This window comes from Plecotus auritus, assembly GCF_963455305.1.
Source record: "Plecotus auritus genome assembly, chromosome: 1".
In the NCBI taxonomy this organism is placed as follows: domain Eukaryota; kingdom Metazoa; phylum Chordata; class Mammalia; order Chiroptera; family Vespertilionidae; genus Plecotus; species Plecotus auritus.
The window spans coordinates 197,701,907-197,719,427 of NC_137770.1; positions in this window are offsets into that span (position 1 = coordinate 197,701,907).

Consider the following 17,521-nt stretch of genomic DNA (forward strand, 5'->3'; position numbering starts at 1 on the left):
CCTTGCGTCTGCCTCTCCTGCCATTTCGGGGGTGGGAGGGCAGGCAGGATTCGAACGCCCCGCGCCGCGCCGCCTTGGGCGGAAGGTGAGTGGACGCCGGGCAGGGGTCTAGCTGCGGGGAGGCCGACGCTGGGCTGCCCCAGGAGGGATCGAAGGGCTGCAGGCCACCCAGGCTGGGTGCAGGTGGAACCCTCGGGGATGAGAGTCTGACTCTCACCGTCTCTCCATGAACGAATGACGAGAGGCTCCGAGAGGGGACCTCTTAAGTCTGTGGGCGGACTCAGACTTGCAGACACTAACCTCTTCCGATTTGACCGATTTCTGCCCCCTAGTCTTCAATCCTTTGAGACATGGTCCACCATTTTATGTGAAGCATACAGTAAATGCTCAGTAAGTGTTGAATTAAGATGACCGCGTGGATGGCTGCAATGCAGAGGGAGGAGGAAGAGAAGTACTTCCCTCGGCTGCTCTCTGTATATCGGCCTTTTGTTCCTCCTCGCGCAGGGAGGGTTAGACGGCCTCACTGCCCGTGGACATGAGTCTCAGGCAAACCCTATGAAAAGACTGCTCCACAGGCTCCCAACCGGGTGGAATGGTAATTGCGAACCAACTCGCCATTCTGTGTTACGTTGACCAGGCCAGACTGCAGGACTTAATCAATTAATTGTTTCATTTTTATTTACTTTGTAAATGCTTGTGTTGAAAACAGCTGGTTAGATGTTTAGATAAGAGTATGAATTCCCTACCTTTGTGGGTAGGTTAGTTTATTCTCATCCTAAAAGCTTAAAGTCACCTATTCCATGATCTCAACTGTTTGAAGAAACACTTTTAGGACAAAATCATTCCAGTTTACCCAGCTTCTGCCTGATTTTTTTCAGTAACTAGGAGCAATGCCTTAAATTTTCACCTCCCTGACTTTTTTTTGGGTAGTTAGGCATAAATATATTTAATAAAAATACTGAATTACTGTTGGCCAAGAAAGGCTATTTCATAAAGTCAGTTTTCATTCTGAAGTTATTTAAACATCATTCTACAACCATTCTACCCAGGTTTAAAACTACTTCATACTATGTGAACTTGAGCAAATTACTTACCCTTTCAGTGCTTCCATTTCCTCATCCTTAAAATCTATTTAATAATAGTTCCTCCTTATTAAGGTTCCTAAGGGGTTAAATTACCTTTTTCACTTTGTGCCCAGCACTGTGCTAAGAACTAAACATTTTAAAATGAGGATGCCTCTTCAACTATTAATCAGTGCACAGTCTGCTGAGAGATCTTTAAACAACGCTGATAAATAATCCAAATCCTAGAAACGATCCATGAATTAAGGGATTTTAAAGCACAGTACAAGGAGCTATTCACTGTCCTGTCAAAACAGGAAAGGCTTGCCCTGACTGGTTTGGCTCAGTGGATAGAGCGTCAGCCTGGGGACTGAAAGGTCCCAGGTTCGATTCCAGTCAAGGGCATGTACCTTGGTTGTGGGCACATCCCCAGTGGGGGGTATGCAGGAGGCAGCTGATCTATGTTTCTCTCTCATCGATATTTCTAACTCTCTATCCCTCTCCCTTCCTCTCTGTAAAATATCAATAAAATATATTTAAAAAAAAAAAAACAGGAAAGGCTTCACCAAGGAAAGCAGAACAGGGAGGAGAGTAAGGAGGACATTCCAAACAAGGGAACGGGATGAAGGTCCCACAGTCTCCTGGGTGATGGTGCTGTCCCAGGGACAGGTGCCCTGGCATTGCTGGAGTAGGATCCTTAGAGGGAGCTTGGCACATTGGGGAAAACACAGCCCTGAGACTCCAGTTTATTACTTACTAGCTATGTGACACTGAGCAAGATATCCTCTCCATCTCATCTCTCTTTTTTTTTAAATACACTTTATTAATTTTTTACAGAGAGGAAGGGAGAGGGAGAGAGAGTTAGAAACATCGATGAGAGAGAAACATCGATCAGCTGCCTCCTGCACACCCCCACTGGGAATGTGCCTGCAACCAAGGTACATGCCCTTGACGGGAATTGAACCTGGGACCCTTTAGTCTGTAGGCCGACGCTCTATTCACTGAGCCAAACCGGTCAGGGCTCATCTTTTTCTATTGTGAAAGAGAGTACTAGCAGTGAGTCCTGATGGTGCACATGTTTGCCAGATCCACTCTTCATCTTCCATTCTGCCCCCAGAAGCTTGAGCTCAAGGGCTTTCCTTCCCTTACTGTCCATTTGAGTTCAGGCAATGGTGTGCAACCACAGAACCACAAAGAAAGGAGTGTTGGTCTTTATTCCCCCAGGCTCCCTTGCTATGACACCGTTGCAGGCTGGCTGCATTCCTCAACCAAAGGTCAGTTACTTCCCGAGGATAATCCAGGGTAAACTCCTCCTGGTTTTGCTACATTTATCCCACATCCTGGCAAATAGTCGTTTTATTAAACTCTACTCAAATTACCCATTGAAAATGTACCATCTCATTTCTGCTAGGATCTTAACAGATTCAGTCCTTCACAGAATTGTTTTGCTCAGAGTTAACTGAGAAAACATAGGTATGCTATAATTAGAGTGACCTAGAATTTATTGTCCAAACTTAGAAGCTTTTGAGATTGAAAAAAGACGGTTAGCTTATTAAGACAATAGGCAAAAACCAGAACATATGGTCACCATAGCTATTATTACAAGACAAGTTAGGCAATTAAGAAATGATCATACTTATATACATCTTTACTAGGCTCTGAGTGCCTCAAGGCAAGAGAACTTGTATTTCAGCTTACAGCACAAAGTCTGGTATCCTATATAATAAAAAGGTAATATGCAAATTGACCGTCATACCCTCACAAGATGGCTGCCTACGACCAGGCCAGCAGGGGGGTTAGTGAGGGACAACCAAACGACTGAACAAGCAGGCTGCATGGGGCAACCAGGCTGGCAGGGGGGGTTAGTGAGGGACGACCAGGTCAGTGAGGGGCGATCAGGTTGGCAGGGGGGGCTGAGAGGGACGACCAGCTCAGTGGGAGGGGGGGGCAGTAAGAGGTGACCAGGCCGGTGCGGGGGGCGGGCAGTTAGGGGCAACCAGGCCGGCAGGGGGGTAAGTTGGGGGCAATTAGGCTGGCAGGGGGGCAGTGAGTGGCAACTAGGCCAGCAGGGGGGCAGTTGGGGGCCATCAGGCCAGCAGGTGGGGCAGTAAGGGGTGACCAGGAAGGCAGGCAGATGAGCAATTAGGAGCCAGCGGCCCAGGATCTCAGGGATTGGGCCTAAACCAGCAGTCGGAAATTTTTAAAAATCTAAATAAATGGAAAAACATCTCAAAAAAAAGAAAAAGAAAAAACATCTCATGTGCATAGATTGAAAACTAATAGTGTTCAGATGATTTAAAGATTCATCACAATCCCTATTAGAATCTTAGCTGGCTTATTTGTAGAAATTGACAATCTGATTCTAAAATTCATATAGAAATTCAGGGACCCAGAATAGCTAACACTTAGAAGTCTTCCACTTCTAGATTTCTAATTTTACTACAAAGCCACAGTAATCAAGACAGTATCGTGCTGGCGTGAGGATAGACGTAAAGATCAATGGAATAGAACTGACAGAAATAAACTCAAATGTCTATGGCCAACTTATTTTGACAAGCCCATCATTCAATGGAGAAAGAATAATCTTTTTAACAAATAATGCCAGGACAACTGTACAGGCAGAGCAATAGAATAAATTCAGCCCCTTACTTCATATCATGTACAAAAATCATTTCAAAATGTATCAAAGACCTGAATGTAATAGCTAAAACTATAAAACTCTTAGAAGAAAATATACAGGTACATTTTCATGATCTCAGATTTGGCAATGGATTCTTAGCTTTTACATTTAGGTATGTAATCTATTTTGAGTTAATTTTTTGTATATGGTCTGAGATAAAAATTGATGTTAGTTTTGTCATATATACAATTTTTCCAGCATTATCTTTTGAAAAGACTATCCTTCCATTGAATTGCCTTTGCACCTTTAGTAAAAAATAAACTATATGTGCTTGTCAATTTTTGAACTCTCTTTTCTGTTTCATTATTAACTAATATGTCTATTCTTTTGCCAATACCACACTGCCTTGCTTTCTATAGTTTTATAATAAGTCTTGAAATGGGGGATAATCAACTCTCCAACTTTATTCTCTTTCAAAATTATTTTGTCTAATCTAGTTCCTTTCCCTTTCCATGTAAATTTTATAATAAGTTGTAAAAGTCTACAAAAATTATGGTGGAATTTAATTGGTATTGCATTAAATCTATAGAATCACTGGGGAGAATTAACATCTTAACAATATTGAATCTAATCCATGAACATGGTATATCACTCCATTTATTTTCAGCGCCTTCTTTAATATTTTGGAGATTTCAGCATACAGATTTTGCATACATTTTCTGTTTTTTCTTCTTTCTTAATATTGGTATGTAATTCACATAGTATATAATTCACCCACTTAAAGTATACAAGTCAATTATTTTTATTATATCAACTGGTTCCAGTCTCATAATTTCCTCCCTTTGTTTCTTCAGCCTTCGGAGTGGTAATGTCTTCTTAATGCTACTAGTGTTTGGATGCCTTGCCATCTCTTATATGTTCTTCTAACTTTGCCTATTTCAGTGCTTCTCAAATTTTAGTAAATATGAATCACTTGGGAATCCTGTTAAAAATGCAGGTTCTAAACTAGTAGGTCTGGGGCCTGAAATTCTCCATTTCCATCAAAATCCCAGGTGATGCTGACACTGCTGGTCTGGTGATCACACTAGACTAAAAAGGGTTTACCGTTCTAAAGTACTCCCTTTATTTAAGTTTCTTCATTTGAAACATCTGCAATAAATTTTTGGTCCACTGAGACCTTGATAGATATAGATAGAAACAAAAAAGTTTGATTGAAATTGTCATCATGAGTTCAATCTCTTTCCCTATTGTTAAAACATTTAAAATTTTATTCTAGAAATTGTTAAATTTACCAATAATTCTCAAACTTCCCCCTGTTCCCACTACTTTTTCTTCTCTTTGAAAATCAGGACAATATTTGCCCTTCTTCAAATTTTCTGGTATTTCTTATTTTTCTCTGGTTTCCCAAAACCAAATAATATTGATTCTACAATCACTAATGCAAAGTCTTCCATAGGTAATTCATTTAGGCCTGGAAAGTTTAAGTCAAAACAATTGGTTGCTCATTTACTACAATGGATTTCAGGAGCCTTTGTTGTTGTTGTTCACATTTTTAAATATAATGGACATGTAAATAATTACTTCTAGTATGCCAGTGGCCTTTTAATTGTGTTTATTATACCTTTTTCATTAAAATAATTCTCTTTCAGAGAGGAGACAAAATAAAAGTTGAGCTTTTCTTTCTTTTTTTTTTTTTTTAAATCTGAAAGCATGATCTCTTCAGCACCAAGCAGTGGTTTTCATCCTTTTTTGTTCGCCTGCTCGTGGCAAGTATTATTTGAAAAACAAAAACCAAATTTTGAAAATGTCTTGGCATTCTTTTTAAAAGCAAGAATTATCTCAGCCTACAAGAAAATATCAATCCTTATAGGCTGGTGCTACTCTTTAATTCAGGCTCTTTTAAAATCTGGTCTCATTAACGAGCATCCTGTGAAATGACACGCTCCCTGGAGTATGATGACTTGGCCTGCTGGTCACTCTCCTTGGCAGCCAGCCCTGGAGCTGGGTCAGTTCGCCTAGTTCTGGCATCGGTAATTCTCAGGTCATTCCTTTCTCCCTGTGGCCAGTCATTGTAGTGCCAGTATTATTCCTTTTTGTGAGCCTAGAACATTGATACAGCTGAAGTCTCCTGACTCCATTTATGTAGTTGAAGTCCCCCTAGATATTGCCACTGACTTAGAACAGAATTATACATACATACATAACTGTATATTATGACAACAATATGACTTGTATATTCTCACCTTTAGTCTCAATCTATTTGCTATCCACCATTCTACCATCTTCAATTTCCACCAGCTGAGTAACTCTCTAGTACATGGGGTTACCCTGCACCTCACCTTCTTTTTTTTTTAAAATATATTTTATTGATATTTTACAGAGAGGAAGGGAAAGGGATAGAGAGCTAGAAACATCGATGAGAGAGAAACATCGATCAGCTGCCTCCTGCACACCTCCCACTGGGGATGTGCCCGCAACCAAGGTACATGCCCTTGACCGGAATCGAACCCGGGACCCTTCAATCCGCAGGCTGACGCTCTATCCACTGAGCCAAACCGGTTTCGGCACCTCACCTTCTTTCTTATAGACTTGTTCTTTTTGAATGAGGTAAAACATCCTTTATTTATTTCAGTCATAAATTCCTTCCTCTCATCTATTAATCTATTGTATTGTGTTCATCTCCTTTTGTTACTTTTTCCCAGTTCAATTTGCTATTGATCCTCCTTTCCTAACCTAAGATTTTAAGTCACTAGCCCTTTGTCTCAAGTTTCTTATCTTTCATTTTGCCCCACCTGGATTGACAGAAGTGGATTTGGTTGGTTGGTATGATAAATTTTGGCAGATTGTACTTCATGCTTCATCTTTTAGTAAGAAAGAATTGGCCATTGCAAGATTGCCTCCCTAATCATTTACAGTGAAAAACATGGGCTTGGGAGTCAGGACAATTTGCACACTTCCCTGCACTGCCAAATATCATAAGCTTTGCAGTTTTTTATATTGGTTTGGATATAGGCTAAGTTGCTGTAGAAACACCCCAAAACTCAGTGGCCCTCCCCAAAAAGATAGATGTCTATTTCTCTCTCATGAAATAGTCCAGGAGGTGGTGAGCAGTCCAGAAAGGTCTGGCAGCTGGGCTGCTTGTGGTTGTCCAGGAGTCCACATTCCTTGTGGCTATCTTGCTGCTCCATCAACTTCTGATTGTTACTTCATCTACTCTGATCAGAACTGGTTCACAGACAACATAGCCATAGTCTAGCCATGGGGAGGATGAAGAAGAGGAAGTAGAAAAGAAATTTCCTTTAAAGGAAGTGACATGGCATAGCACATATCACCTCTGCTCACAATTCTTTGCAGAACTTCAGTCACATGAAAATAGCTGCAGGGGAGGCTAGGATACGTAATCTCTTATATGGCACTAATATGCTCCACTGAAACGTGGGGGAGGAGGGCGGATGCTATTTGTGAAAGGAAGAAATGAAAAATAGATACTGGGGGAAATCAGTCTCAGAAGTAATTATATTTATATGGTTAAAAATAAAATAATATAAAGTGGTATAGAATAAAGTCTCCCACCGATTCACCACCTGTATAGTTCCCACCCCTCTCCTCAAGAAATAAATACTTTATTAGTGTCTTGTGTACCCGGAGTTTTCTTTCTTTAAAAAAAAGAAAAAATATATATATATGTGTGTGTGTGAGTGTATATACATATATTGATTTCAGAGAGAGAAGTAGAAACATCAATGATGAGAGAGAATCATCAATTGGCTGCCTCCTGCATGCCCCCAACCCGGGGTTGAACCCACAACTCAGGCATATTCCCTGACCCAGAATTGAAACTTGAACTGTAACCTCCTGGTCCCTAGGTCCATGCTTAACCTCTGAGCTACGCCAGCCGGGCTATAAACTTCTTTAAATGCTAACAGAGAAGGCATTAAGTAAATATGTTTCAATATTTAAACATCAATTGGGGATTCAGGCAAGGCTTAGAGGGAAATTAAAACTCTTCTGTTAAAAGAGGAAGCCCATGATCAGTAACCTGGGAGCAGATGATGACATGGAGTTTTGTATGCAAGATGTTTATTGGGGATAAAACCTGGGGGAAAAGTGGGAAGAAGCAGGATTGGGCACAGGGAGAATCTGAATCATAATGTGGACCCAGTAAAACCTCAGCCAACTGGTGGGGAGTAAATAGTGCCCATCAGAGTTGTGTGTCTCTGGGCCCTTACACCCACCCTGCTCAGTCACTAGATGGGCAGCTTCTGGAAGCAGCTACCTTAGGAGGGGCATCTCTGCAGGTGAGGCAGACCCTGAAGGAGCTGATAGTTGAGATTGTTTGCTAAATGCACTCCGGGTGGCTGGGAAGCACATTCCTTGAAAGCGATTTGTGTTTGTGTTTGTTTATCACAAGCCATAGGTCCTTTTTATTTTTTTTTCCAGTTTCAAAGTTATTTTTATTGACTATCATTTTTTAATAAACTTTCTATTTAAAAATGTTTTTACATTTGCAGAAAAGTTGTGAAGATGGTATATATAGTTCTCAAATAATCCATTCCCAGTTTCCCCTATTATTAACATTTTATATGAGTGTGTTACATTTGTTACTAATGAACCAACCTTGATATATTATTATTAGCTTAAATCCATAGTTTATTCAAATTTCCTTTGTTTTCCTAATGTTCTTTTCCTGTTCCAAGATCCCTTACAGGATATTCCATTCATTTGTCATGTCTCCTTGGGCTCCTCTTGGCTATGATAGCTTCTCAGACTTTCCTTGCTTTTGATGACCTTGACTCTTTTGAGGAGTACTTGTCAGGCATTTGGTAGAATGTCTTTCAATTTGGGTTTGCCTGATATTTTCCAAATGATCAGACTCAGGTTATGAGTCTGTGGTAGGAAGATCAAAGAGGTAAAATGCAATTCTCATTACATCATACAGTGGGAGAAGGTTGATAAACGGTTACTTCAACCAGTTGATTGAGGTCAACATCAATAATGAGTCATGCTGATAGTGTAGTACCCTTGATATGATGTAATAGGATAGCATTGGGAGCTCTTTCAGTTGGTTACTGTGTCCCTTTAACACACCCTTATCATTGGTTTTGTTTGTTTGAGCACTTCCTTACTTTCAGGCACTACAAAATGCTCCAGACATGTCTTGTATATTCCCTGCCCCAACCCTTGAATCTGCCATATTTTTCTAAAGGGCTCTGGTTCCTTTTATTGGTGAACTAGTGACCCAGTGCACGGATTTGTGCACACTGAAAGGAAATTAATTAGAAGGTGGCCTGTGGGGCGGGACTGGGCGAGATGGGCCGCACATGCCCTGGAGCCAACCTCCGAGGGTCCCTCCCCAACTGGCTGTACCTGGGGTGGTGCCATGGCTCGTCTGCGGAGTGAGCAGGGTCCCTCCGGCAGGTGGGGGTCCCTCAGCCTGGCCTGTGGGGATTGGGTGAAACTGGCTCTTCGACATCCCCCAAGGGGTCCCGGAGTGCTAGAGGGCACTCTGCAAAGTTGCTGTTGTACATGGTCTGGAATGCAAACGCAAGTGTGCAGTAAACCAGATTCGGTACCGACAGTATCCCAGCAACAACATAACCCACGGCCGAAAGTGGAATCGTGCGGCCCCATGAGGAATCAGGCTCCCTCCTCTCTGGTTTCGGGGTGCGTCATCCAAGAACCACTGCTGCCAAGTCACGACAGTTTGGCAGCTCCTGCGTTGAGTGTCTGCCCCCTGGTGGTCAGTGCGCGTCATAGCTACCGGTCGGATGGACACTTAGCATATTAGTCTTTTATATGCATAGATAGTATTAGATACCAAAACCTGGGCTCCAGGTTTGCTCATTGCTCATTGGAGTGTGGTTGCTTCCAGGCGATCTCAGGAGTCTGAGTATGGAAATGATATGTGTATACTAACCCGTTTATATGCACATACAGTATCTGTAAATATTTCTATGTGTAGCCATTTGTATCTGTTGTAAGATAAACATGAGTTCATTCTGATGACGCCAACTGAAATCCATTACTACATAAATCATTCTAGCCTTCTTCCTTGTTTATCTGTAACCTCTCACTCCACCAGTGAGAAGCCTGGCTCTCACCATCCACCATCCATTTACCCAATTGTTCAATGTTAGTGTACATTTGTGATAGCTTCAGAATGTTAACAAATACCCCATTAGCAACAACTGTATCATTAGAGCACAATGTTTATATGTTCTACATTCTATACAGTTTCTTTTGCCTTTAATCTACAGACTCCACTCATTTCCAATATTACTCAGGTCAGCACCTTTCCCCTCCCACTCCTTTAGTGAGGTTGTTCCCTACATTTGTAATACAGTTTGAGTCTTTCATCACACTCTGTATCCCATCCTGGGATTCCCCAACCTCCTACGATATTTTTTAAATTTGCATACGTTAAGGTTCGCAGTTTATGCTGTAAAGTTATGGTTTTGACAAATGCATAGTGTCATGTGTCCATTACATATATGATCCATACAGTATCATATAGAATGGTTTCACCACCCTAAAACCTCCTCTGTATTGTATCTAGCCAACCCTTCCTGAACCCCTCACAACCACTGATCTGTTTACAGATTTTATAGAATGTCTCAGAAATGGAGTCATACATTATGTAGGCCCTTCAGACTGGCTTCTTTCAGATAGCAATATGCACCATATTTCCTTTTTACCTTTCATTCAAAATCTAACTGACTTGGAGTAGAAACAAGTTCCTACAGAAAGATTTTAAGAAATCTCAATTAGGCTGTGGATATTTTTTGCCCATTTTGAAGTTTTTGATACATATTGCTATTTTACAGAAAAGCCCTCTGCCCTCTGGGAAGCACTGGGTACATATTTTAAAATCCTTGCCATTTTCATAGTAAAGAATGATAGCTTACAGATTTTTACATTTAAATTTATATGACCATTAGTGATTGAAGCTTAAAAATATTTTTACTAGCCTTTTTTTTCTTTGTTAAATTTGCTACTCACTTGCCTATTATTTCCAGAAGGAGTGTTTGACTTTTTTTCTTGAGCTATAGAAATTTTTATGCGTGAGATATCAACCATGTTATAGATAAAATTATCTGACTGAAAAATAGTCCATCACATGAGCACATAGAAATTTATGTAGCTATTCCCTGGTTATTGAATATTAGGTTCTTTCCAATTCTTTTTCTTTCCTCCCTTTTTTCCTTTCTTCTTTTCTTCCTCCTTTCCTTTCATTCTTCCTTCCTCCTATTATAAAAAGCATAACAAACACCTTTGCAAACATGTGTCTAAATTTCTAATTATTTCCTTAAGAAATGTTCCTGGCAGTGAAATTACTAGATCTAAGAGTATGAATAATTTTAAACTCTTGATACATGAGTTATTTTTCAGAAAGAACAGGGGCAGCGAAGGAGACAAAGGCAGGCCCAGAGGTGAGCAGCGGACACAGTATGGGGAGCTGTGTCCTGCAGCCGCTATGGTGGAGGGGCTGGGCGGAGGGGCAGAGCATCAACAGTGTCCGCTATAGTATTATTAAACCAGTTTTAAAGTTGAGTAAACAAATTCAGAGAGGTTACCTGTCCACAGTAACATTGCAAGTAAGTAGCAGACCGGGGATCCATTTAGTGTGACTGCAGTCCTTATATTCATTACTGCTCCTAAAACATGTTAATGTTGTAGGCACTACCTAAAGATTATGGAATTAATCACAGAAATGTGGAGCTAGGAAGTACATCAGAGATTCTTTTAAAAAATATATTTTTTTATTCATTTCAGAGAGGAAGGGTCAGGGAGAGGCAGAAACATCAATGATGAGAGAGAATCCTTGATTGGCTGCCTCCTGCACTCCCCACACTGGGGATTGAGCCTGCAACCCAGGCATGTTCCCTGAGCAGGGACCGAACTGTGACCTCCTGGTTCATAGGTCGATGTTCAACCACTGAACCACACTGGCCAGGAACATCAGAGATTCTTGAGGCTGTTTCCTAGAATAAGGATCAGGAATCGGAATGTGACATTAACTTGGAAGCCCGAGATCACAGTTTCAGACAGGATCTAGAACAACACCGTGACCGCCACACACAGCGCTCCTTCCACAACAATGCACAGCACTGTAGGTAAATATATTTAACTCATTTAGAAATAAAAAGCTTCATATTTATTTTTATTACAAATGTAATATACATTAGATTTGAAAGCCAAAATTACGGAATGGCTTCATTTCTTCTAAATAGTATCATGAGCCCTGTGCCTGATGGAATCTTGAAGATTATTACGTATTTGATTATTTCTCTTCTTGCTGCCTAACACTTTTTTCCTACAAAGTCACTTCCTAAATAAAAGTGAAATTAAATTAGCAATTAAAAATAAATGAGCTACTTATTATAGTCTCTAGGAACCACTTGGGATGAACTAAAGTGTTATTCAATTAGCAAACTAAAAATTGTCTGCATAATCTATTCATGTTCACCATTTCCTCGGGGTGCTATTAATAGAGACTCCTGTAGTTTTAAAATATTAGGAAACTAACACAAGGTGCTTTTTCCTAGCACAAAAGGCAAATCTATAAAGGCCCATTATAAGACTGTAACTGCAATCTTTTAAAATGAGAAAAAAGTCATTATACCATTTTTGTCACTATTTGATGAACTAATTCAATGAAGTATAGTAAATATTCTCATTTGAAATAACAGTAAAACCATTGCTCATGTTTAGTGGGGGAAACAAATCTTTTATTAAACAAATCTTTTATTATTTAACTTGTGAGTTAATGTGGGGATTCTGATTTAATAAGAGCAGTCACAGATGTGATAATGATATGATAATATCATCCTTTCTTCATAAGGAAGATTCTATATCCATACACATTGACCAGTTATTTTCTTTATTATTTTTGCAGTTGATTTAAAAAATTCCTTATTTATGTTCATTTTACAAATATTTATTTTATATTCTGCCACACGAATTGCTCTGAAGCTTTGTCCTTGTCTAAATCTGAAACTATGGTCCTTATTTCCCTACTCACTGCCATACAGATCAGGATATAACATCCTTTATTCCCATCTTTTTGGAGTGATGTAATTTTTTTCTAATGCACTGTTTCTTGGCCCTGTAAAGTCCTGAGTATTTCTGCCATTATAAACATAAATTCCCAAGAAGGTCCTTCTTCCTACCTGGGAGTGGAGGGCACAAAAGAAGAAGAGTAAGAGGAGAGGAGGGTACAGAGCCAGTATGGAAACAATCAACTTTTCCAGAAGAATCAATGTAATAAAACTATGTATTGAAAGAAGTATCATGTGTTACATTCACACCACCATTCATATATATTTAGATAGCAGCAGCTATTTTGTTTCAACATCCCAGGAGCTATTCTCCTAATGGAAACATGTGCAATCACATGGCTAAAAGAGAGCCTCTCACTTTACCCTTTCCTCTCCAGGCATATCCACCCCTGAATAATTTTGGGCAAACAGGACTCATTATCTTTGAAAAGGGCAATAAGAAGAGAAAGTATCTTTTGAAAAGTACCCTTAGTAAACATTCATAGTATAAAGTACAGTTCAACTCTTAAAATGTCAGTACTTTATCTCCCACTTTGAGAAGTGCCTCCAAGTAGCACTGTTGCTACCTTCTTTCTATATTCAGGATTGGGTGCTTTCGTACTAAGTACTTTCCTGTGCTGTAGTGTTCTCAGACTTTTTAGATAATGGCCCATTTAGCAAATGCTACCTCCCAGTGCACTCTAACAACTCTCCAAAACCAAAGGGGTGTTTAACAATTCCATTCAAATCTGACTCTGTGTAGACCACGCAGGTTGACAGCTCGGTCCCAAAAGACTGCCCCCATTTCAGACCCCAGCCACAAGTCCAGAGGGCCATATGCACTTCTGATAGACCAGCTTGACTCTAAGTTTGGGGTTTCCTATGACTCTTTTTAGATTAATTCGCTGGAATGACTCATAAAATTAAGCAAGCACTATACTTTTAAATTTTTAAAAAATGTTTAAAAAAAATTTTTTTTTCCAGAGAGCAGGAGAGAGGTATAGAAACATCAATGATGAGAGAGAATCATTGATTGGTTGCCTCCTGCACGCCGCCTACTGGGGATGGAGCCCCCAAACCGGGCATGTGCCCTGACCAGGATTCAAACTGTGACGACCTGGTTCAAAGGTTGAACTCGACCACTGAGCCACATTGGCTGGGCTCCATTCCTTTTTATTGCCAAATAGTATTCCATGATAGAGATATACCACATTTTACTCATCCACTTATCAGTTTGTGGACATTTGGGCTGTTTCCACTTTTTGCCTGGTATGAATAACCCTGCTATGAGTATTCATGTCTGAGTTTTTATGTGCACGTGTTTTTATTTCTCTTGGATATATGAATGGGAGTAGAGCTGCTTTGTCATTTGGTCTATGTATACTTAACCTTCTGAGGAGTTGCTAGACTGTTTTCCAAAGGAGCAGAACCATTTCACATTCTCATCAGTAGCGTATGAAGAGTACTATATCTGATGTCTTCCCTGGTGAAGAAATTAAAATTCTTCCCCTAGGCCCAGTTTTTTAAAAACCTGGGAAAAGATTTTATTTGGCCTGGCCTGAGTTAGAGACTGACCTATTTTCTTATCTCTGTTATTAGAGAAAGGATTACATGAGAAGATGGCTATCCAACACAAGGCTCTGAGGAGTATTTCCCTGGAAAGTTTTATACTACTGCCACTGGAACCTAAAATCGAAGGCTCGTGCTATCTCCTAAGTGTGTGGGAGCACTGGGTTGATACAATGACTGGCATTGTATGCTACGGGCATGTAGGTGTGCCTGGGGCCTGGAGGTGTAAATGTCCTGAAATGTAGAGGCAGTCTCATTCAATAAAGATGTGTCCTGCCCAAAAGGCCAATTCTGTTCCAGCTGATAAACCCAGTCCTGTGACAATGAACCCCCCTTTCCATAGTTGGGGGCATACCTATTCAATATAAATATTTTTTCCCAGCCTGCCTTTACAGCTAGATGTGGCCATGTGATCGAGTTCTGGTCCATGGAATGTACGCATAAGAGCTGTATATAACTTCTGAGAAGTGTCCTTGGAGAGGGTTTGTGCTCTCCTCTTTGTCATTCTTCCTTCCTGCTGGCTGGAATGCAGATATTGATGGCTGGTGCTGGAACAGCCATCTAGACCTATAAAAGGTCAATCCCATTTTGAGAAATCGTGGAACAAGATGTAGAGCAAGCATGTCAAACTTGCGGCCCACGGGCTGCATGCGGCCCACAACGAATATTTTTGCGAACCAGCCAATGTAACGGTGTGAGCAGTTATTTACAATTATGAAAGGAAATAAGTCTCCTGTCAGATCCAGAATTACTGACACTCACCTTGGGTCAGTTTTGAAAGTAATCACTGCAAACCAGATTTCCCCTGAAGTAGGAAAGATAGTAGCAGAGAAGAGGTGCCAAGTGTCAGGAAGAAAACATTAATTTTATCATGGCTCTTGTTCTTTTTTTAAACTATACTTTTCAAAATAAACCTACGTTTCTGAGAAAATGGAGGCCTTTGTGTTTTTGCAGCCCACATAAGTTTAAACCTTGTTTATTTGGCCTGTGTTAGCCTTTGAGTTTGACATGCTTGCTGTAGAGTGCCACACCACCTCTGGGCTGCCCATGATTATGCGTGAAGAAATAAACTTCTGTCTTAACTAGACTGCAGTTTTGGTTGTCTGTCACTCTTAGCTGAACCAAGTCCTACTATCCCATGTACTATGTGCCAGCACCTTCTCTAAGTACCATCTGTGAAAACACTACACGCATTCACTCAGTGATTGCCCACATCACACCAATGAGATAAGCACTTCTGCCACACACTCCCATTTTGAGATGGAAAAACTGAGGCTCAGAATAATTACATATCTTGCCCAAGTTCATACCGATTTTACATGGAAGACGCTGTGTCTCCAGAGCCCCTGCCTAAAGCTATCCTGTGAGACACCAACAAATTAATGAACCCAGGATAAGCCGATAATGATAAAAACCAAACTAACCGTGACACACTATGAGTAAGTAAAAAGACTTGTACTCTCAGATACCTCAATATACTAGTGATGACACATGATAAGAAATTGGCCCTTTGAAATTTGGGAGAAACCCAACTCTCTGCATATGTGCACTTGCCAAGCGTCTTTGTGGCTGCCAGGCTTTTCAGTCGCGTGCTAAATTAGAATCCTTAGCACTCTAGATGTGTGCCAACTGCAGTTTATAAATATTAAATGGTAATAACGCATGTGGGAGATGACTAAGTATCCCCTGGCTGTATGCAAAACTGAAAATCTGGGGAATTACACATCCTTCCCATGGAAGGAAGGAAGATGTTCTTTTGTCAAATTCAGGGGACCTACAGGCCATACCTTGAAAAACATTCTTATAAAATGCTGCATGTGCAATGAAGCCTCTTGTTTTTTGTTTGTTTGTTTTTTTTAAATATATTTTATTGATTTTTTACAGAGAGGAAGAGAGAGGGATAGAGAGTTAGAAACATCGATGAGAGAGAAACATCGATCAGCTGCCCCCTGCACACCTCCTACTGAGGATGTGCCCGCAACCAAGGTACGTGCCCTTGACCGGAATCGAACCTGGGACCCTTCAGTCCGCAGGCCGACGCTCTATCCACTGAGCCAAACCGGTTTCGGCTGAAGCCACTTGTTTTAAATCCATAGCCCTCTGTTTCTGGTTCCTTTGAATCTCCCATGGTCTCATATGTTTCTGTATTAGGTGGAGTCTCAGTCCCTTGGGCTTAAAGTTTAGTATTATCTTTAATTCATAGTTTCTTTGTGAGAATTACTTTAAATCATTTGCCTTCTTGGTAAAGATTAATTTAAAACTAGATAATATAATCTGCATTACCCATTCCACGGGGATAAAATGACAATAAAGTTACAGTATGTATTGAAAGAAAACAGATGAGAATGATGCTATGAACCCCTTCCCATTACAGATCTTCCCTTCGGGTACTTCCCTTCCTGCCTGTGTCATGAGCTAGTCCATCTGTGTATGTGTGGGGCATCTTCCTTACCAGCGTATGAATGCAATGAGCATAGCACCCAATATATAGGAGGCATTCAATACCTATGTGTTGAGTGAATGAATAGGGAGGAAAGGTAGATTTTAAAGATCTTGATCTTGTAAGCAACAGAGAATCAATTCAGAGTTGTTTTGGAGCTTGGGTTGTTGTTTTAATAAGACGGTGACATGATCAGATCCAGTTTTTAGGCCTATAAGATGAGCATCAGAGTGGAGGGTGGACTGGAGTTGGAGCGGGAAGACTAGAGGCAGGGATGCAATAGTCCAAGTGAAAGGTACAAGAGCCCAAAATGTGTCAGCGGCCAACAAAATGGACATTAGACGAAGTTCAGGAGACAGAGTTGACAGGACTTTATGACCCGTTGGCCTGGGGCTGAGGGAAATCTCCAGAATTAATTCAAGTTGTCTACCAGTAGTTTGGATGCCTATGAGCTAGATAATACAGAAAGAGTGACTTTGCGGGGAGGGAAGGATAATGAGGACTGGTCTGGACATGCTGATTTGAGCCTAGAGAGACCCAGCAAGAAGCTGGCAATGTGACTCCAGAGCTCGAGAGGAAGGCCTGCATGGAGCTACATATTTGGAGGTGATGATTATTTGATAAATATTTGATGAAATGTCTCCCAAGGAGAAGATATGTTTGAAAGAGGGGTCCATCCTCTTTCTTGGCTTTAAAATGCTTTTGGTCACATGATATAAAAGATAAAGTCCAAATGTCTTAATTTGATACCCAAAAGTCTCCCCAGTCTAATATCAACCCTTCTTGTTCAGTC